The sequence below is a fragment of the Macaca mulatta genome, chromosome 13 (genome assembly GCF_049350105.2).
Source record: "Macaca mulatta isolate MMU2019108-1 chromosome 13, T2T-MMU8v2.0, whole genome shotgun sequence".
NCBI lineage: Eukaryota > Metazoa > Chordata > Mammalia > Primates > Cercopithecidae > Macaca > Macaca mulatta.
Genome location: NC_133418.1, coordinates 111,082,402 through 111,105,405, shown reverse-complemented (window position 1 = coordinate 111,105,405; position 23,004 = coordinate 111,082,402).

Genomic DNA, 23,004 nt, shown 5'->3' with positions numbered 1-23,004 from the left:
TTTGTTTTAATTAAGAGACAAGATCTCAATCTGTTGCCCAGGCTGGAGTGCAGTGGCACAACCATAGCTCACTGCAGCCTCAAACTCCTGGCTCAAGCGATCTTCCCACCTGAGTTTCCTGAGTAGCTAGGACTAAAGTTGAGCCCTGCGGTTCCTCATATAATAATACATATATATATTTTTATATATATATTTTTTTTTGTAGAAAATATATATATATATATTTTTTGTAGAGATGGGGTCTTGCTATTTTGTCCAGACTGGTCTCAAACTCTTGGCTTCAAGTGATCCTCCTGTCGCAGCTTCCTAAAGGTCTGGGATTACAACTGTGAGCCATAGTACCTGGCCTCTCTTAAGTTTTTTTTTTGGACATTGATTTGTTTTTACCATCATGCAGTATGGAATTTTAGGATGATACATTTTTTATCATCCCTTTGAACATATTACACCAGTGTAAGCTGTTTTATATTGTTAATCATGAGACCTATTCTGTCAGTCTTCTTATTGCTTTTTTGGTAGCTAGTTTATTGTTCTTTATCTGTATTTTAAAAATCTATTTGCTTTGGTATTTAGCATTTTTTATTATTAAGCATTCAGTGATATTTGCTTACTAATTATGTAACTTGTGGCTCCTTGAAACTTTAGAATCTGAAGATATATGTTATCTATTAATTCTAGAAAATATTATGTCAATATATCTTTAAATATTTTTAATCCAATTTTTCTGCACTGTGTTCATTTATTATTTTATTTAGATATTTAATGATCACTCATTCTATTAATTGTGCTGCCTTTCCTTATTATTAATCTATTTTCCCACTATTTTTTATTCTGAGTAATTTTATTAAATTTATATCAATGTTTAAATATATATGTGTATAAACACACATATACATACACAAGTATATATATTTTTTCTTAGAGTGTTATTTGCTGCTTTAATATTTATTTGCCAGTCACTCTGATCCTTCTTGGTGAACTCTCATTCCTTGGTTGTACATTTTATTACTCTATTTTATTTAATTAAATGATAGCAACCTAATGAACTTTTTTTTTTTTATTTAGCAATTCCCATATCTGCTATATGGGTGGGCCTAACTCTCATTTTATGGAGGTTTTTATTGTACTGTTCATATATTTTTATAGTTCATAATTCTTGGAGATTTGCTTGCCAGAATTCTTCAACATGGGTTTAGCTAGATTCTTCCAGAAGATTATTCTTAAGTGTAATTCATTCCAAGCATATTTTATACATTCTGATCTCAAACACATGTGAGAGCCAGTTGGCTATTTAGAATTATCATGGGAGAATTTTTTCTTCGTGTTCTATTTTCTTCATGATTATTACATGATTTCTTTCTGAATATTTATAACTATGAAGAAATGCACACACCAATGAAATTTTAACAAATTCACTTACTAGTCATTTAACTTTAGATGGGTATAACTTTAAGCTGCACTTATCCATTGAGTCCTTGTATAGCCAATACATAGGTTGGTGCAAAAGTTATTGTGGTTTTTGCCATCACTTTGAATCACACCTTCCCAAGACTTAACCAGGAAGAAATTGAAATTGAATCCCAGAATTGACCAATAATGAGTTAGGAAACTGAGGTAATAATGAATAGCCTACCAACTGAAAAAAAAGCCCAGGACCAGATAGATGTACAGCTGAATTCTACCTGATGTACGAAGAAGAGCTATTACCATTTCTACTGAAACTGCTCCGAAAACATTGAAAAGGAAGATCTCTTTGCTAACTCATTGTATTAGGCCAGCATCATCCCGATACCAAAACCTGGCAGACATACAACAAAAAGGAAAACTTCAGGCCAATATCCCCAGTGAACATCAGTGCAGAAATCCTTAATAAAATACTGGCAAACCAAATCCAGCGGCACATCAAAAAGCTTATCCATCATGATTGTGTTGGCTTCATCCCCAGGATGCAAGGTTGGTTCAACATATGCAAATCAATAAATGCAAGTCATCACATAAACAGAACTAAAGATAAAAACCACATAATTATCTCAATAGATGTAGAAAAGACATTGGATAAAATTCAACATGGCTTCATGTTAAAAACTCTCAGTAAACTAGGTCCTGGAGGCACATACCTCAAAATAGTAAGAGCCATGTATGGCAAACCCACAGCCAATATCATACTGAATGGGCAAAAGCTGGAAGGATTCCCACTGAAAACTGACACAAAACAAGGATGCCCTCTCTCAGCACTCCTGCTCAACACAGTATTGCAACATCTGGCCAGGGCAATCAGGCAAGATAAATAAATAAAGGATATTCAAATACAGAGAAAGGAAGACAAAATATCTTTGTTTGCAGGTGACATGACCCTGTATCTAGAAAACCCCATTGTCTCAGCCCAAAAACTTCTTAAGCTAATAAGCAACTTCAGCAGTCTCAGGATACAAAATCAATGTGCAAAAATCTCCAGCATTCCTATACATCAACAACAGGCAGGCAAAGAGCCAAATCATGAATGAACTCCCATTGCTACAAAAAGAATAAAATACCTAAAAATATGGCCAACAAGGGAAGTGAAGAAACTCTTGAAGGAGAATTACAAGCTACTGCTCAAGGAAATCAGAGAGGACACAAACAAATGGAAAAACATTCCATGCTCATGGATAGGAAGCATCAATATTGTGGAAATGGTCATACTATCCAAAGTAATTTATAGATTCATTGCTTTTTCCATTAAACTGCCATTGACATTTTTTGCAGAATTAGAAGAAATTATTTTAAAATTCATATGGAACCCAAAAGGAGCTAGAATAGCCAAGAAAATGCTAAGCAAAAAGTACAAAGCTGGAGGTATCATGCTACCTGACTTCAAACTATACTATGAGGATACAGTAACCAAAACAGCATGATACTGGTACAAAAACAGACACAAAGACCAGACAGAACAGAACTCAGAAATAAGACCACACACCAACAACAATCTGATTTTCAACAAAACTGACAAAAACAAGCAATGGGAAAAGGATTTCTTATTTAATGAACAGTGTTGGGATAACTGGCTAGTCATATGCAGAACAATGAAACTAGAACTCTTCTTTACACCTTATACAGAAATTAATTCAAGATGGATTAAAGATTTAAATACAAAACCCAAAACCATAAAAACCCCGTAAGAAAATCTAAGCAATATCATTCAGAACATAGACGTGGGCAAAGATTTCATAACAAAAACATCAAAAGCAATTGCAACAAAAGAAAAAATTGACAAATGGGATCTAATTAAACTAAAGAGCTTCTGCACAGCAAAAGAAACTATCCTCAGAGTTAACCGACAACCTACAGAATGAGAGAAAATTTTAGCAATCTATTCATCTGACAAAGGTCTAATATTCAGAGTATACAAGGAACTTAAACAAATATACAGGGAAAAAAACACACAACCCCATTAAAAAGTGAGCAAAGGACATGAACAGATACTTCTCAAAAGCTAAACATCACTAATCATTAGAGAAATGCAAATCAAAACCACTAACGAGATACCATCTCATGCCAGTCAGAATGGTGATTATTAAAAATTCCATAAACAACAGATGCTGGCAAGGTTATGGAGAAAAAGGAATGCTTTTACACTGTCGGTGGGAGTGTAAACTAGTTCAACCATTGTGGAGGACAGTGTGGCAATTCCTCAAAGACCTAGAAACAGAAATACCATTTGAACCAGTAATCCCATTATTGGGTATATACCCAAAGGAATATAAATCATTCCATTACAAAGATACATGCACATATATGTTCATTGCAGCACTATTTACAATAGCTAATACATGGAATCAACCCAAATGCCCATCAATGATAGAATAGATAAAGGAAACGTGCTACATATGCATCATGAGATACTATGCAGCCATTCAAAGGAATGAGATCATGTTTTTTGCAGAGATGTGGATGGAGCTGGAAGCCATTATCCTCAGCAAACTAATGCAAGCACAGAAAATCAAACACCATATGTTCTCACTTATAAGTGGGAGCTGAACCATGAGAACACTTGGACATGTGGCAGGGAAAAACACACAATGGGGCCTGTTGGGGCAGGGGTTGGGGGAGGGAGAGCATCAGGAAGAATAGCTAATGGATGCTCGGCTTAATACCCAGGTGATGGGTTGATCTGTGCAGCAAACCACCATGGTACACCTTTACCTGTGTAACAAACCTGTACTTCCTGCACATGTACCCTGGAACTTAAAATAAAAGTTGAAGTAAAAAAAAAGAAAAAAATCCTGTGCAGGCCATTACTACATATCTGCTCGACAGATTCTGCATTAAGATGATAAATTTGTAATCTCTTATTTATAATTTTCTTTAATAAGACATTTGAGGTATTAAAATATCAATTGTGGAAAATTGAAAATAAATACAAAATAAATGACATACATTTTATTAAATGGTTAACTAAATCAAATTTTACTAGAGATAGCATTTACTAGTACAGCTATAACTAAACTAAAATTCTAGTGTCATTTGTCATTTAAAAAGAAGTTCTTTATAAATTCCTTAATCCTATATGGTTAATGGAATATTTCTGTGATGGTCAATACTGTTTCTATGCTCTATTTTTAAAAGATGCATTGACAACTGGGTTTTAACTAAAGCACCATTTGGGAAAATCTTCATTTACAATATTACTGCCATATTTGTAGCAAAAACTAAAACAATTTATTTAAATATGTCTGAAATGTATGTTTTAGTCATTGAATACGTAATTATATCAAAGTACAAGAACCAATAATTATTATATTTAGACAGAGTTTTCTCACATTGTTCCTTGTCGTTAGCAAGGATGTGCATATTAGAATAATATTTTGTTTACTGTTTCGGTAGCAGTGTGGCAGGTAAGGGTACTCTGCCATTACTGTGCACTCGGTCTCCAAGAAACAGCCTAAATGCTCTGATCCTCAGTTTTGTCATCTGTAAGATGAAGATAATTATACTGTTTTTCCTCAAGACCTAGCTGTGAATACTAAACAATTTGATACTTGTAGTATACCTAAGAATAGTGTTTGGTACAGAAAAATTACTAATAAATGGTAGCTCGTATGACTGGTTACAGTGTTCTGTATAGATGTGGTCAGATCTTCTTTGACCAGTAATGAAACAATCACATAAAACAGCTGGTTTCATAAAACCCCAACAAGACTCTCAGGTTTTATTGTCTTTGTTTTCAAAATCTCAAGATAAATTATTACAACTTTCTACATCACTTGAAGAATAAATATGAATGATTTTACATGTTTTAAAATATCTAATGAGAAATTGCAATTAAAAAATTGCGAAAATTGTGATGGGTACTTTAAAATAAAATGAACTATTTTTTTCTTTCCTTGTTTTTTGAAAAATGTTTATCATGTAGAAATAAAAGTGTTGTGTTTTGCATACTCATATGCTTGTCACTTAGATTGGTCAATTAACATTGTAAAAAAATATTTGCTTTACCAATTTTTAATTTGCTAAAATGCATAAAATAGAAACATCATATAATTGTACCCTTAAATAATATATTATCTGAAAAACAAATATTGACTTTTTACTATAATGTATATGCTCAGGCAAATCACAAAGTAAATAGTTTGTGAACAAATATATAAAAATATCACAGTACATTTGATAGTGTCATATTCAACTAAAAATGTGTCAGAATGATTACATTCATGCAATTTCAACAACCTGTAACATTGTATGTGATGTTGTTGAACATACACATTTCTATAGAAATTTCTCTCTTACTTTATTTATTGAAAGCATTTTGCCATCTTATTAGAAATTATGATAAATGCTAATAATAATTCACATTGCCAGAAATCTATCTTTTCTTACATCCTAGTTTTTCATTTTAACTCAGGTGGTTTTATTAAAAGTATAGATGTCATAATTTAGGTTACTGTATTCAAAATTGTAATTTATTTATATTTAAAGAGATAATATAATTATGAAAGGGGTATTCAGCTTAAATCTCTTTCTGTCCTGACAAACTTCCTTCAGTTTACATCTACTCTTGAACACATACAGAAATGTTCCACTGTTACTACTTTATTGTCATGCTAGTCTGACAACGGAAGTAATCCTAAGTATTATAAAAAAGAATTTTAATATAGGTAAATAGTTACAAAATTTCTTTCAAGCTTTTTAGTAAATAAGGGAAAGATGGCATGCAAAAGAACTTCTGGGCATATTGAATTTAAAAAAATGTTACATATTATCTGAACAATAAAAGATTAAGATACTTATCCTAATCGGCACATAAAGAACACTGCACCCTATAACTATAGAATGCTTGTTATTTAATGACATTCATTAAAGTTTACCAAAATTAACTATATGCCAGGTTATAAAGACTTAACCTATTTTAAATGATAAATACCATATATTTTTATCCAGGAAAATGTATTTTCTGATCAGTACAAATAAATTAGAAATCAATAATACAAAGATAACTATAAAATGTCTAGCCACTGGGAAATAAGGCAATTAACTTCTGATTGGTAAAATAAGAAATCAAACGTAAATTGAAAAATGTCTTGAACTGAATAATAATAAAAATATTACACGAAAACTTGTGGATTATACATGCATACTACTTCCATTGTGAGAACTGACTAAAAAAAGGTCTCATTTTAATAAGAAAAATATCCGTGGCCACATCCTTTATCAAAGTAGCAAGTTTTACAAATAGTTGCGATTACTAGAGAAAGAAAGATGAACTAAAATTCATTTTAAAATATCTGGATCAATATAGATACAGATGCAGACCCTTCAATTTGTTAGGGGGTGGGTAACCACTTTTACATTTCAGTTCTTAACTGTACATTGACTATGACGTCCTATGATGTTGCCTACTGGAATGCCTAGTTTATAGAATAATTTGAAGAGTATTGTTTGAATGAAAACAATGCTGTAAAACTGGATTACAGGTTTCCTAAAATGTCATTCTCTCTCACAGCTTTACGTCTATCCTTACTTGTTGTGTTCTGTGACCTTTTGTAGCTCTCCGCGTTCATAATTGAAAAACCACTCTTCCTTCAAACACTTCACCTCAGATGACACCTCTTGATCTTTCTTCGCATAGTGCAGGAAGTTCTTAAGACAATGGGAGTTGTAAGAATGTAAAGCATTATCATTATTATTTGCCAAAGAACCAACCCATATTTCCTCCTAGGAAAACTGGTATAAAAATGTTTGCATTCATGTCTGAATTCTCTCCCTAAATTCTTATAAAACAATTATTACTATATTATTATAGTTTTTCTTATCATTTTATTTTAGTAATTATAAGTGTGGAGCTTAAAACACACCTAGTGTAATGTGGAATGTACTATATATGATATGGATAGGTTTCCTCAAATCATTTTCACACCCATTATTCTGTCCTACTGTTACTGAGGAGCAAAATACCTCAGAAATCTCAATTTGAAAAATTAAGTTTGTGAAACTAGCGTTTTAGACCTAATTATACCTAAGATTCAAGTGGAATATAATCCAAGCACATATTGTAAAATCTATTATAAGACATGCTATGCAATTGTTATATTATCTGCTTTAATTCACAAACCAGCTATTGCTGATAATTATGAATCTTAATTTGTACAAAAATGATTATATAAATTTAGATTAAGTGACTTGTCAAGGTTACAGAATAGAAATCTAATTCCAAAATTATCAGATGCTAAGTCCTGTACATCCACTTTCATCTTTCCTAAAGGAGATCCAGAAAGTAAAGGTGAAAAAGTAAAAGAATAAAATTTCCCATTTCAAAGTTAATTGTAAAGAATATAAGTGTGTATGCAGTATCTTGGTTTAGTTTGCCAAATTTTCCCTTCCCCTGTGGAAATAGCTATAATATCATTTCTTATGCATGAATCAGTCTTCCCTGGAAGAATCCTGTGTAGCAATATATGATGACTACAGAATATTCCCCAAACGTATGGATACGATAAGCACAGCCATACACCAAGTAGACTAAGCATTCTATCACATTTTGTGAACTGAAATTACAGCCAAATGATTTATGAGTTCAACACTGTTTATATACATACAAATTATTTCTCAGAAACATCCCATCTCTTAGAAAGTATAATATTTTAAATGCAATTAACTTAGGCCTTGATAATATAGTTCTTAGTACTCACTTCCTAATAACCTTCTACCAATTCATTTTTTGATAGAGAAATTTAAAAAATACAACTTCGATTTCTCAAAATCTGTTGTTGTTGTTATTATTATTGTTGTTGCTTCACTCATGCTTGTTTTCCACTTGAAAATTATACACAGTTAAGAAAGCACGTTTGAAAACTTTCCAAATCAAGTGTCATACTATAGCTGTGAACTTGGGAAGAATTCAGGCCTGAAAGAGAATACTCTCTTGAAGTGCATGCCACTTGTGACATTTCTAAAAAAAATACCTATACAATGAAAAACATTTCTAAACACATGAGCAGAAGCATTTATCAAATGCATTTTTATTTTAATAGATGAAGGTCTCACTTTATTGCCCAAGCTGGTCTTGAACTCCTGGCCTCAGATGATCCTCCCATCCCAACTTGGCCTCCCCAAACACTGGGATTACAGATGTGAGCCACAGCACCTAGCCTCAAATGTCTTTCTTTACAAAGATTGCTTTGCTAAGACTTACGTTTTTATTTTTATTTTTGCTTTTTTCCAGAATGATATGGTTTGGCTGTGTCCCCACCTAAATCTCATCTTGAATTCCTACGTGTTGTGAAAGGGACCTGAAGGGAAGTAACTGAATCATGGGGCAGGTCTTTCCTGTGGTCATGAGAGTGAGTAAGTCTCAAGAAATCTGATGGTTTTTACAAGGGGAAATTTTCCTGCACAAGCTCTCTTTGCTTGCGGCCATCCATGTAAGATGTGACTTGCTGCTCTTTGCCCTCCGCTGTGATTGTGAAGCCTCTTCAGCCATGTGGAACTGTATGTCCAATAAACTTTCTTTTGTAAAATGCCCAGTCTCGGGTATGTCTTTATCAGCAGTGTGAAAATGGACTAATACACAGAACAAAAGTCACTTTAACATGTTTCATTTGGCCTTGGAAAAGTGCTGTGCTTAAAGAGATTGCTGCCAAATTTATCCTTCAAAATACAGGTCAGATGTTTTAATTCCTGTCTTCAGATGATTTCAGTAAGTCCTCAATATTAAAATAATAAAGCAAAACTTCTTTAAATCTTTCAAGCCACTGGAGATCTTGCTGTTTGGTTTTTTGTTTTTGTTTTTGTTTTTAGCTCTTTAGTCTTATCTCAAAACCATCACTATAACTAATTTTCTGTTAACATTACACCGTCCATACAATTCTTGACAAGTAAAGAACACAGGAAGACAAGCAAGTTCTTCCTCCCAACCCCCAATTCTCTTTGATTTCTAAGGTAGGACAATAAAATCTGATTCACACCAAACAAGAAACTTCTGAAAACATGATGCTGAGCTTGAAAAGTCTCAAAGCTGAGCTGAGGTTACTCATCTAATAGGAACTGCAAGGCCCTCTTGAGTTGGGCATTAGAAACTTCAGTGCATATTTACCTACACACATATCTAGCATCACTACAGTCTTTTAAAACTAACTTGGAAAAATGTTGCACTAACCAAACCTTGTAAACTGATTTGCATCCTGGGTCACTAGCCATGTGTGTTATACTGCATTGCTCCCTATCTGTGAAAATGTGGCTTAAAATGAATAAATTTTAAGAAATTAAAAATTACACCCCTAGTTCAGTTCCCTGAATAATATAATAATAGACGAAATTTTGAGTAGCTTCTAGATAAGGTTGAAGAACACAGATCAGATTTACCTTCCTACTTGATACAAAAAAGAAAAAAAAACTGGACAAAACTAAGGAAACAATGGTTTTCAAGTCATCAGGCAACAAAAGATGGCAACATCTGAGACAGAAAATAGATAATGAGAAAAGAACCAAAGACTAAAATACAAGAAGAGAGAACATGAATACGGTTGTAAGTCAAAAGAGGTCCTCAGAATAAGCAGCATACTTTTGCAATATCTCAAAAAAGGGTATCCTCTATCATAAATCCTAAGGACAAATCAATGTAGTACTTTGTTAAGAAATGTAAGGTCTATATGAGTGCTGAAGGAGTTACTGTATTCTCCATGGAACAAATATTAGGTTGGTGCAAACATAATTGCAGTTTTTGACAATACTTTTAATAGGCAAGAACCCAATAACTTTTGCACCAACTTAATATTTCAATGGGAACATTAAATTTCCTTGAACAGTATAATGTGTTTCTGTGACAATATTCTAATTCTAAGACTTCGCCTGTTGGAGTGATGTTTCCTATTCCAATGACCATGAGGGGATATTATTATTACTCCTCACTCTGATGATACTCCAAGTCCTAAATTTAAGCTTTGAGGTTTGATAATGCCAAGTCCTATTTCAGCTCTTGTGAATCTGATGTACATTGAGAAGGCTATAAGTTCTAACAATTAGGAAGCTTATACTTCATTTTATCTCTCAAGTCAACAACTGTACATTTTTAAAAGACTTTATTCCGCTCCCCAACCCCAAATATTTAAGCAGGATATTTTCTTGTCTCAGGTTCTGACAAAAATTTTATCATCTGGGATGTAACAAGATGGAAAAAAAAATAATGCACGATTCTTGTTTTTTTATATTCTTCTGTTTAGTGTAATATCATCTGATTACAAAAAGTTCTATATTTTCATGCAACCTTTTAAATGAATTCTTGTCCAATTATGTGAGAGGTATGGGTAAACTTGATACCAACATAATACACATGCTAATAGATTTAGCTAGCAATGTGTATTTGGCACCTCTTATGTGCCAGGAAGTATTCTCAGTGCTAGTTAAAAAGTGATTTTGATGCACACAAACTCCTAACTATGTGAGGTGAATGAATATGTTAATTAGCTTGATTGTTATAATCATTTAATAATACATTTATATATAAACATCACAAAATATTGTATACATTAAATATATACAATTTTTACTTGCCAAGTATTCTTCAATACAACAAGGGAAAAATGAATGTACCATCTGTATCAGTCAGGGTTCAAACAGTGAACAGAAACAAAACAGAAATTTGAACAGGGAAGATTTCATACAAAGTGTTTTTAACTATAATAGGAAACTGGAGTAATGAGATATTGGCTAGAAGAAGTAAGGAGAACGCTAAGCAGTGTGGGGCTAGCAGATATACGGATCCATCACTATATCTTGGGCTGAGAGAGTATGCTCAAGGAGGAGCCTGCTTGGCTCTGGAGGTCATAAACAAGTCCACTGTATAGGAGAAAAGTCACTGTGCTAGCAGAAATTAAACATGTTTTCTAGGGTTCTGGGGAAGGTTTCATGGTGTGGGGGACGGGGTATCCCTGTCTCACCAGAAGCTACTAAACTACCAAGGGCAGAGGTATTTTCCATAGGGTGACTAACTTGTCCTGGCTTGTCCAAAAATGCCTAATTTTAAAGTATAAAGCCCTATATGTCACAAACACCCCCAGTCCTGAGCCAACCAATATGGTTGGTCACCTAGATTTCTGATAACAGCTTCTGGCCACTAGGAGCTTGTGGCTGCTGAGCACTGCAGATGCTGAGCACTGCAGAAACTGTACGCACTACGAGAGCCTGGCGCTGGAACTTTGCCCATGTTGCAGACACTGGGCACTGAGGAAGTCATGGGTGCTGCAGGAAGTGAATGCTGGAAAAGCCACCCACATTGTAAAAGCCCGTTGACACTGCAGAATTAAGGCTTGGATAAATTATGTCATGGGGATATATTAAAGAATGTGACATCATATCACATTTCACCTTCATATGAAAGAACGTGACATGCTTTAGAAATGCAGTAACTAAAAATGACCCTAATTAATTTAATTCCTTGGGCCAATTTCATTGACTCTTCCAAATAGTGAATAATTCCAGTGCTCCCCAACAAGGCTCTGTACAAAGGACAACCATACATGTGTTTTTTGAAATGGGACTGGAAAGTCAATAGACAATATCTTGCCTGGGGATGTGTTAGTGGCGTTGATCGTGGACTCTTAGATTCCTTGAAAACACATGAACGCTGCTGAAGGAAACTAGCAAACCACTGGTTACCTAGAGGTTTTAGCAGAAGATGTAGCGCGGCAAGACAAGTAAGCAACACGCTTCTCTGGGTCGAGCTGGGTAAGAAGATATCGTAAGGACCCATGCAGCTCCCTAGTGTCTTGATACTTGTGGGAGCTGGAGAAATGTCTGTCATGTACTACCAACTGCATGCAAATAAGCATGAGTGTTTTCATGAGCCTCCTAGATATATGCGTATCTCTTAACTCCACAATCTAAGATTACATAGTAAGAAACAGGCAAGCTCACCAGCTGGAATCAGAGCATAAAAGCACTGACATCAAGGCCCAAACTGCCTCAGACCTGTGGCAATTGACTAAACTCCAGGAAAACGGAATCCATTATTGACCCATGAAACAGACTTCCCACTAAGAATGAGTAAGCAGGCTCCTTGTAGAGAAAGCAACCAAGCCTGGAAGGCTTTTAACTTACCTCCTTCCGAAGCAGCTGAAATAATAAAGCAGTGTTGTCCAGCTCACTGTCCTGCAGAGAGAAAGAAGACCTAAAATCAGTTTGAACAAAGTCAAAGGAAATCCAAAAAATGACAAGGAAATAGGTTAATGTTATCTGAGTGACCCTTATTCGTGAGTTAAGAACTTTTATAACTTTACATTTCATAGTGCATTTCCTCCTAACAATTTTGTGAGTTACATTTTATTATCCTCATTTTGCAAGTGAAAAAGGCAAGGCTCCTGGAGTTGAAGGAAATTAACCAATTCTTCAAGAACTATTAAGTATCAGACCCTGGAATCACACAACATTCTTTTCTCTAATGGTCTATGAGTAGACATGGCCCTTATTTTGACTTAAAACCGTAATCAATAGAAAAGAATAAGAATAACCTACATTGTATTATACTTGGTTTTGTTTATGAAAAAGATGATGCTTCAAAAGAAAACACAGTTGTAGAATTCAGGAAATCACTTCAACGAATATTCTATCCTCTGAGTGTTCCCAGAGAGATGAAGTAAATGCCACATTCTCTGGCTACCTTGACTTCTCTCCAATGCCTTTAAATAGATTTTTAAAATTATATCTAGTTTTCTAGTTCTTCCTGATGTGAAGTTTGCTCTGCTGCAAACTAGTTTATCACAGCCAGAATTGAAAGATAAACAATTTTTGGAAGGAAATTAGTCATTATCTGACTGACTTTTAATTACGTGCATATATTAAGCTAGTACATACACTTCTACAATCTGTCCTAAACATAACTCACGTATATGTATGAAGACATATGTGGAAAGGTTTTACTGTATTTTTCCACAATAAAAAAATTGGAAAATATTTAAATTATTTCAATAGAAGAGTTGTATTACATACATGATAGTATATTTATTCAATGAATATTATGCATCAATTATAAAGAATGGAAATAAAATCACATTATATTAACACTGACAGGTCATAAAGGCGTCCTTATTTCTTACCTTACATGAAAATCAACTCAAGATGGATTAAAGACTTAAATCTAAGAACTAAAACTATAAAAATTCTAGAAGATAACATTGGAAAAACCATTTCAAACATTGGCTTAGGCAAGAATTACACGACCAAGAATGCAAAAGGAAATGCAACAAAAACAAAGATAAATAGTTGGGAGCTAATTAAACTAAAGAGCTTTTGCATGGCAAAAGGAACAGTCAGCAGAGTATAGGGGAAACCCACAGAGTAGAAGAAAATCTTCACAAGCTATACATCTAACAAAGGACTAATATCCAAAATCTATAACAAACTCAAGCAAATCAGTAAGAAAAAACTAGCAATCCCATCAAAAAGTGGGTTAAGGACATGAATAGACAATTCTCAAAAGAAGATATACAATGGCCAACAAATGTGAAAAAATGCCCAACATAACTAATGATCAGGGAAATACAAATCAAAATCACAATGTGATACCACCTTACTTCTACAAGAATGGCCATAATTGAAAAATACAAAAACGCTAGATGTTGGCATGGATGTTGTGATCAAGGAATGCTTCCACACTGCTGGTAGGGATGTAAACTAGTACAACCACTATGGAAAACAGTGTGGAGTTTCCTTAAAGAACTAAAAGTGAACTACCTTTTGATTCAGCAATTCCTCTTATGGGTAGCTAGTCAGAGGAAAAAAAAGTCATTATACCAAAAAGATACTTGAACACATATGTGCATAGCAGCACAATTCGCAATAATAAAATCATGGAACCAACCCAAATGCCCATTAATCAATGAGTGGATAAAGAAACTGTAGTATATTGATATGAGGTAATATTACTCAGCCAATAAAAGTAATGAATTAACGGCATTTTCAGTGACCTGGATGAGATTGCAGACTATTATCCTAAGCAAAGTAACTCAGGAATGAAAAGCCAAACATTGTATGTTCTCACTGATATGTCAGAGCTCAGCTATGAGGACGCAAAGGCATAAGAATGATACGATGGACTTTGGGAACTTGGGGTAAGAGTAGGGAGGTAAGAGATAAAAGACTACAAATATGGTGCAGTGTATACTACTTGGGTGATGGGTGCACAAAAATCTCACAAATCACCACTAAAGAACTTACTCACGTAGCCAAATACCACCTGAACCCCCATAACTTATGGAAAAAAGGTTAATTTTTGAGTGTAAGAGTTTATAATAAATACAGCAATAAATACAATAAATAAATAGCAATAAATACAGTAAGTTACACTAATGTAAGGTAAGAAGGTATGAGTGTATTTAATGTATAAAACATAGACTAGATGTAATGCTTTTCAAACTAGTCTTTGATGAAGACACATGTTTTATTTGTTAATTTTAAAAGTTTGCAAACCAATCCTTTTATAAAATATGATTAAAATGAATAACTGATTACATCTTTTGTTATCATGAGAAAATCAATGGCTATAAAAGTTTCTAAACATATCTGTAGACTGAAAACTACCCTTCCCTAGGTTGGCATAGCCCATCAACTACCCTTCAAGTAGCATAGATTAAGACTTTCCACAAACTACTGAAAGACATTTTAGGCACGACTGGTAGTGAAAGTTAGACCATACGTTAAATTGAATTGTTAAAATTCTTATAAGCTTAGTATACATTTTTTTGTTACTTGCATACAAAATATTTAAAGGAGAGGTATCCACTATTTCATTGGTCTGATCTGTCCCAGCTATTACATATGTGATTTCTTCAAACACACAATTTTTTATTTTTCATTTATTAATTTTAAAGAAATGTATTAACCTCTAAATATAATATATTCTCTGTACTGGATCCTTTTCTTAGGCATCAATTCTGAATGAAGTATCTTCGTTCGTAGACTTATGTTTAGCATATAAATTTAATTCTAAAGCAATTAACTTCAGACCTCTCCACATTGTATATTTATCATGTAACATAAGATCAATGATCAAAGATACAGTGAATTATAAAAGTACATTGTAGTATTTCTCTTCAGTTGAAGTAATCGCTTTGGAAGTATGCGTTGTTGAATAATGGCCAGGCATACTTATCTTCCTGAATCAGCTGCCAAGGAGACTAGCAACCAACTTTCAGTGATTACTGAAATGCGTATCACCAAGTAGTGTCTTTTCCTTTTTTCTATTTTTTAAGACCTATATTTTTGGACTCACAGTAAACTAGTATATTATATCATAGTTGGCTGATATCAGCTGTCCGTCCATGTACATATATGTGGCTCTTCTAATAAAAATGTGGAGTCTAATTCTCCCCTTGAATTTGGGCTCTTAGGAACTTACAGATTGCAGTTAAAGTCATGCTGTGAGAATTTGAGGCTATATCATAAAATGGGCATTTTTACTCTTTATGTCTCATTTACGTATTCATTAACTCACTAATTTGTTTATTTGTGCAGCAAACACAAACTAATATCTGTTACATTTTGTGATATTGAAAGAGCCATAATATTACCAAGCAATCAATGGGCTCCTTGCCTGACGTGCATAGAGGCCAATACCATGGCACAGACTTTCGACCCAAGAAAAGCTTTATTTCAAGTCAACTGGCAAGCAGACAAGAGGATATGCTCAAATCTGTCTCCCTAAGCTTGAGTTTGGGTCAGGTTTTATAAACATAGGGTAATGAAATGTAATCTGACTGGATCTTATAATGAGATGGTGCTAAGGGGCATGATCTGACTGGTCCTGCCATGAGATTACACCAGAGCTTGATCTGACTGAATCCTGGATCCTGCCATGGGGTGTCCACTTCTAAATTCAGTCCCCGCTCTTCAGACTGAGCACCTAGGTTCCCCCTGTGGTTGCATACTTGCTACATCTGCGCATGCTCAGGTTGCATGAACTTCAACCTGAGAGTCCATGGCAACTATAAAACAACTCATAACTTTGTAATGTAAAAGTTGAACCAGATTGGCCTGATGCAGTTACAATAGCTCTGAACAGACATGTAAATACTTATCACCGTATCAATGTAATCCATGTAAGTGCAGGTTTTTCTGGCACTCAAGCAAAGGGATTCTGATAGTCTTCTCCCAAATAATTAAACACCATTGATATGTTTGACACTTCCTAAATTTATATGTACACATAATTGTATTACCATATGATTTGTACCTATGCTATCAGCTACCTGCTGCATACAACACCAGGAGGATATTTTGTTACCTCAAACATGATAAACCAATGATGTTTTCCCTCTCAAATCTGTGTTTCATTATGTATCTTTTATATTAGTGAATGTTAGAAGTATTCACACATTTGGCTGGGCGCGGTGGCTCATGCCTGTAATACCAGCACTTTGTGAGGCCGAGGCGGGAGGATCACAAGGTCAGGTGATCGAGACCATCCTGGCTAACACGGTGAAATCCCGTCTGTACTAAAAATAAAAAAAATAGCCGGGCGTGGTGGTGGGCGCCTGTAGTCCCAGCTACTCGGGAGGCTGAGGCAGGAGAATGGCGTGAACCCGGGAGGCGGAGCTTGCAGTGAGCCAAGATTGCGCCACTGCACTCCAGTCTGGGCGATAGAGCAAGACTCCATCTCAAAAAAAAAAAAAAAAAAAAAAAAGAGTATTCACACATTTGCTCAGGTCAACCTTTATTCATCCCTTTGCCTAACAATGAGTCAGTGACAAAATCCAGTTAATTTGGTGTCCTCAAATATCTCTCCGAATTATCTCAATACCCCATCTCCTCAAATTATCTATAGACTCCCATGTTTTCTATCACTGAATATTAAAATAACTCCTTACATATTCTCTCTCAAGTTCATTTGGAACATGACGGCCTGTGTTGCTTTTTCCCCCCAAAGTTGAAATGTGTTAGATCCCTTTCTTGATTAAAGCATTTCAATAGTTTCCCATTGTGTTTGCTGTGAATTCTACTCCAGAGCACAAGATGTGTAAGACATTTATGATCTAACCTTTCCTAATTATTTCAGATCTGTCTCTCAGCCTTTATTCCCTCAAATGCAAAGTTTCAATCAAGCTAAACCTGCTCTTCCCCACACTTACCATCTACTGTTACCTCTTGGCTTATGCATTTGGTTTTTGCCATGTTGAATGTTTAAACCTCTCCTATTCATCTTTGCCTGGTTAAATTTCATTCTTCCCTAATTACTCAGCTTAGATGTTACCTTTTAGTGAAGAAATCTCTGAGCATTTAAATTTATTTTATCGGTTTCTCTCTAGTACTTTAGCACCTTATGTACTTTTGCATAGTGCTAGTATCTAGCAGACAAACAGTCAATAGTAACAATTACTATTATTTATATTTAGTGGCTAGACTTGTGACCACATCAACAAATGTAAAATAAAAACTCATAGATTAGAAGAAAATGCAGTGAAAATTATTGCAGCTGTAAAGCATAAAAAATTTTTAGCACAAATAAGCACATATTGAAGTAAAAAAAAAGATACATTGAAATGTTTTCAAATGAAAAAGATTTGCTCTTTGAAAATCAGTATTAAAAATGAAAAGGCAAGCTAGAGAGTTGGATAAAATATCTACAACAGATATTTAAAGAGACTTGTATCCTAAATATATAAAGCCCTCTTTCAATATGATAACATAAAAACAATATACAAAATGGGCAAAGATTTTAAGAGACTCCATAAAGAAGAGAATGGGCATGCAATGTTCCTTATGTGATCATACCAGAATTTAATATTTTAGGGGGTGTTTTTAACACTATTTTATCAATATAATTAGACTTTGTTTAACAATAAAATTTTTAATGGATTTCAAGAGTGTTTACAGATAATTTTCAGTTATTTTATTGAGAAACTATATTGACTTATTTTCTAGTGACCCAAAATATAATGCATTTACTAAAACTTCAGGTGCTCTTTTCTTTACTCTTATTTAATTTCTTTTTTATTTTTATTTTTTTTCAGAGGTTTGCCAGTCAGAACTTTGAATTTAATTTTTTGAAAAAGAAAACAAAGAAAGTCAAATAAGAAGGCTATGTGCTTTTACCTCCTACAAGACTGCTATCATCTGGGTAACCATGCAATTTTTGGATGCAACTTGACAAATCTTGACTATGACAGACCATCTTCAGTATGAATGTCTATCACCAATTTGTTGTTTTTTCCAGTTAATTCAAGGACACTGTACTGTACTCCACCCATTATCTCTTTTGCATCGAACCCACCATTATATTTACAAAAATGATAGTTTTACTCCAGACAACTGGAAACATAAAACATTTTATATGTACCTATAAGATATGCTGCATACATGGACAGAAATTAAATTGACTTTCCTTTATTCCTTGATTCTTTTTATGAACATCACGGATGATGCAGGAGTTTAAATATGTACATTTATGTGCACATGTGGAAAATACATTAATTTAAAAAGTCATAAATATGGAAAATACGCCACAGTTCTCATTTTTAACTTACTGTTCATGGAATCTAAAAATATGATAACTGCTACCTTGGTAGATGGAGTAGCTGGGGACCTGACATTTTGAGGCTGCTATCCATGCAGAAAAAATAATTCAGAATTGATACAGAAATCAGAGAGAAAATGAAGAATTTGCTGTCATAAAGTTTATGAAATATAGAGTTTGAAAATGACTGGTAGTATTTACATGCTATTTGCCAAGCAAGGGGCAAGTAAGGGACTAAGTGGTTTATGCAAGATAATTACCTTAATTTTCACAAGAATATGAGGCATACATTTTAATTACGGCCTTTTTACAGATGATCAAACTGAGGCCATGAGAGGTTAAGGAACTTATATGAATTCACATAAAGTTGAAATGCATCGTATGTAGCTTAGAGACTAACAGTTATAGCAAAAATGTTCAAGAGAATGTGTTCCTTTTAAGTTAACAAAGCTATACATATTGAACAATTTGCAATTCCCATCTGATAATGATGATCATAACTATAAGTGTGTGCATGTGTATAATGTGTAAGTTCTGTGCACCTACACGTAGTTGTGTGTGTATGTTTTAATATATAAATAGGTATGGCATACCTGCACAGATATAATTATATATACACTTAATATGTACATGGGTAGAGAGGAAGGACAGAGAAACAAATATGGAAAATGCAAATAAAGCCTCTGAAAACAATGAAGTGAAACAAATTTTGATTTTATTGATTAATGAATTTAGTGATACTATTATCTCCCTGCTGAAAATAAATTGACTGTAATAATTCAAATGACAGCTATTTGGAAATCACGAAGTTTATGAAGTATTTGAAGATACTGACAAAATTTGCTTTTGCCAGGTCAAAGAAAACTTTGCCAAATAAAGTTGGATAAAATTTACGTAATACTACTAAGTTAATGAAAATAGTAGAATACATTGTTTTACACCTTACTAAAAGTGCATACTATGGAGATACAATGTTAATGAGATGCAAACTGATCTCAGTGAGACAGCTGACCTTGCATTTTGTCCTGTAAAATTTGAAACTAATAGCATGCAGACAACATTTCTGGCTTTCAAACTAAAGTTAAATGGTAGTGCCTATTGAGAAAGTCACTGGAGCTGCAGGCTGAATATGGGTCATTAGAGATGTATAATTGAGCTACAATTATGGTAAACATCTGACAGTTTTTTAAAACACTGACAACTTAAGAAAATATATCTTTATAATAAAATGTATTTCCTAAATGTCAAATTGCAGATAACTTAAATTTGTGATAATCTATAATAATTTGCCAAGGAATATAAAAATTACAGAATGACAAATCATCAATTAAATATCAGATCTAAGTTTTACATTTAAAAAATATATCTTTATAACCATAGTGTGTTTTAATTGCCTTTTCAAAATTCATTTAAATTCTAACTATTTTAGACATAAGCTGAGTAATATCCTATGGTAAGACACAAACCATTCCAACACCAGGGGAGTTGGTTTTGCTCTCAGTTTAAGGGCTGGAACTTATCTTGTGGGAATGTGATAAAATTATTCTTAACTCTAAGGGATTTTCCAACTCTTTGCATAGAATAGCCTTTTTGTTTCATTAGAATATGATTATTGAGAAAGGAACCAGGTTTAGAGAAAGATTTTCCCAAATTATGAGCATTTATTTTTTTAATTTTTAATTTTAATTATTATGGCTGTATAATAGTTATACATATTAATGGGATAATATGATATTTTGATGCAAGCATGCAATGTATAATGATCAAATCAGGGTAATTGGGGCAGGCATCACCTTAAACATTTATCATTTCTTCATGTTAAGAATATTCCCATTTTGGTTTTGATTTGCATTTCTCTAACGACCAGTGATGATGAACTTTCTTTCATATGTTTGTTGGTGGCATAAATGTCTTCTTTTCTTGAGAAGAGTCTGTTCATATCCTTTGCCCATTTTTGATGGGGTTTTGTTTTTTTCTTGTAAATTTGTTCAAGTTCCTTGTAGATTGTGGATATTAGACCTTTGTCAGATGGTTAGATTGCAAGGCTGTGGAGAAATAGGAACGCTTTTACACTGTTGGTGTGAGTGTAAATTAGTTTAACCATTGTGGAAGACAGTGTGGCAATTCCTCAAGGATATAGAAACAGAAATACCATTTGACCCAGAAATCCCATTACTGGGTATATACCAAAAGGTTTATAAATCATTCTACTATAAAGACAGATGCACACATATGTTTATTGCAGCACTATTTACAATAGCAAAGACTTGGAACCAATCCAATGACCATTAATGATAGATTGGATAAAGAAAATGTGGCACACATATACCATGGAATACTAGGCAGCCATAAAACAGGATGAGTTCATGTCCTCTGCAAGGACATGGATGATGCTGGGAGCCATCATTCTTAGTAAACTAACATAGGAACAGAAAGCCAAACACCGCATGCTCTCACTCATAAGTGGGAGTTGAACAACGAGAACACATGGACACAGGGAGGGGAATATTACACACCAGGGTCTGATGGAGGGTTAGGGGTAAGGGGAGGGAGAGCATTTTAGGACAAATACCTAATGCATGCAGGGCTTAAAACCTATATGATGTGTTGATAGGTGCAGCAAACCACCATGGCACACGTATAACTATGTAACTAACTTGCACATTCTGCACATGTACCCCCGAACTTACAGTAAAAAAAAAAATTCCCGGAGGAGGCAGAGCATGGGTGAATAAAAGCCTCCACAGATTGTCCTTTTGACAGGAATACAAACTGAACTACAATCCACACAACAAAGCACCTTCATAATAACCAAAAATCAGGTTAGCTATCGTAGTACCTGGTTTTAACACTATTATCAAGGAAAGAGGCACTAAAGAGGGTAGAAAAGACAGTGTGAATTGCTGGCATCACTCTACCCTCATCTTTTTGCAGTGGTCACACTACTCAGAGAGAGAATCTAAGTGCTTTGAGAAGAGAGAGCGCAGTAATTGTGGGACTTTGCATTTGAACCCCGTGTTGCCCTGTCACAGGGGAAAGCAACACTAAGCAGAACTCAGCTGACACCTACAGAGGGAGAATTAGACCAACCCTATCCATGGGGCAGTCACTCATCTCAGCGGTTGGGACCTGAGTTCTAGCTAGCCCCACTACCATGAGCTAAAGGGCTCTGGGTTCCTGAATAAACTTGAGAGGCAGTCTAGGCCACAGAACTGCAATCCCAGACAAGTCCTGGAGTTGTGCTGGGCTTGGACCCATGGATCGTGGGGCATGCAACCCAGTGAGACACCAACTGGGAAGGCCCAGGGAATGAATACAGGTTGTAGTCAGAGAGTACTCACCATGGGCATGGGGTGGTGTGGCCACAGGGAGAAACTATTCCTCTTGTATAAAGGGGAAGGAAGAGTAGGAAGGACTTTGCCTCATGGTTTAGGTGCCAGCTCAGCCACAGTAAAATAGAGCACTAGGTAGATTCTTAAGGTTTCTGACTTCAGGTCCCCGCTCCAGATGAATCTTGGAGACCAGCAAGAACTGGAGAGAGCTCACTGCCCTGAAGAGAAGGACATGATCCTGGCTGGCTTTGCCAACTGCTGATTGTAGGGCTCTGAGGTCTGAGTGAACACAGGCAGTACCAAAGCAGTGGTTATCACAAGCCTTGGGTAAGACCCAGTGCTGTGATGGTTTAGATCTGACCCAGCACAGCCCCAGGGTTGGTGGCCACAAGGGTGCTTGCGTTACTCATCCCCCAGCTCCAGCAAGATCAGGAGAGGGAGAGAGAGGAGAGAGAGAGAGAGAGAGAGAGAGAGAGAGAAAGAAAGAGAGAGAGAGAGAGAGAGAGAGAGAGAGAGAGAGAGGGTTGGTTGGTTTGGGAGAAAGTAAGGGAAGAGAACAAGAGTCTCTGACTGGTAATCTGGAGAATTCTCGTGGATCTTATTCAAGATCACCAAGGTGGTACCTCTACAAATATGCAATAGCCACAGCACCACTGGCTGTGTAGCAGTAGATATAGCTGCAGTAACCAAAGA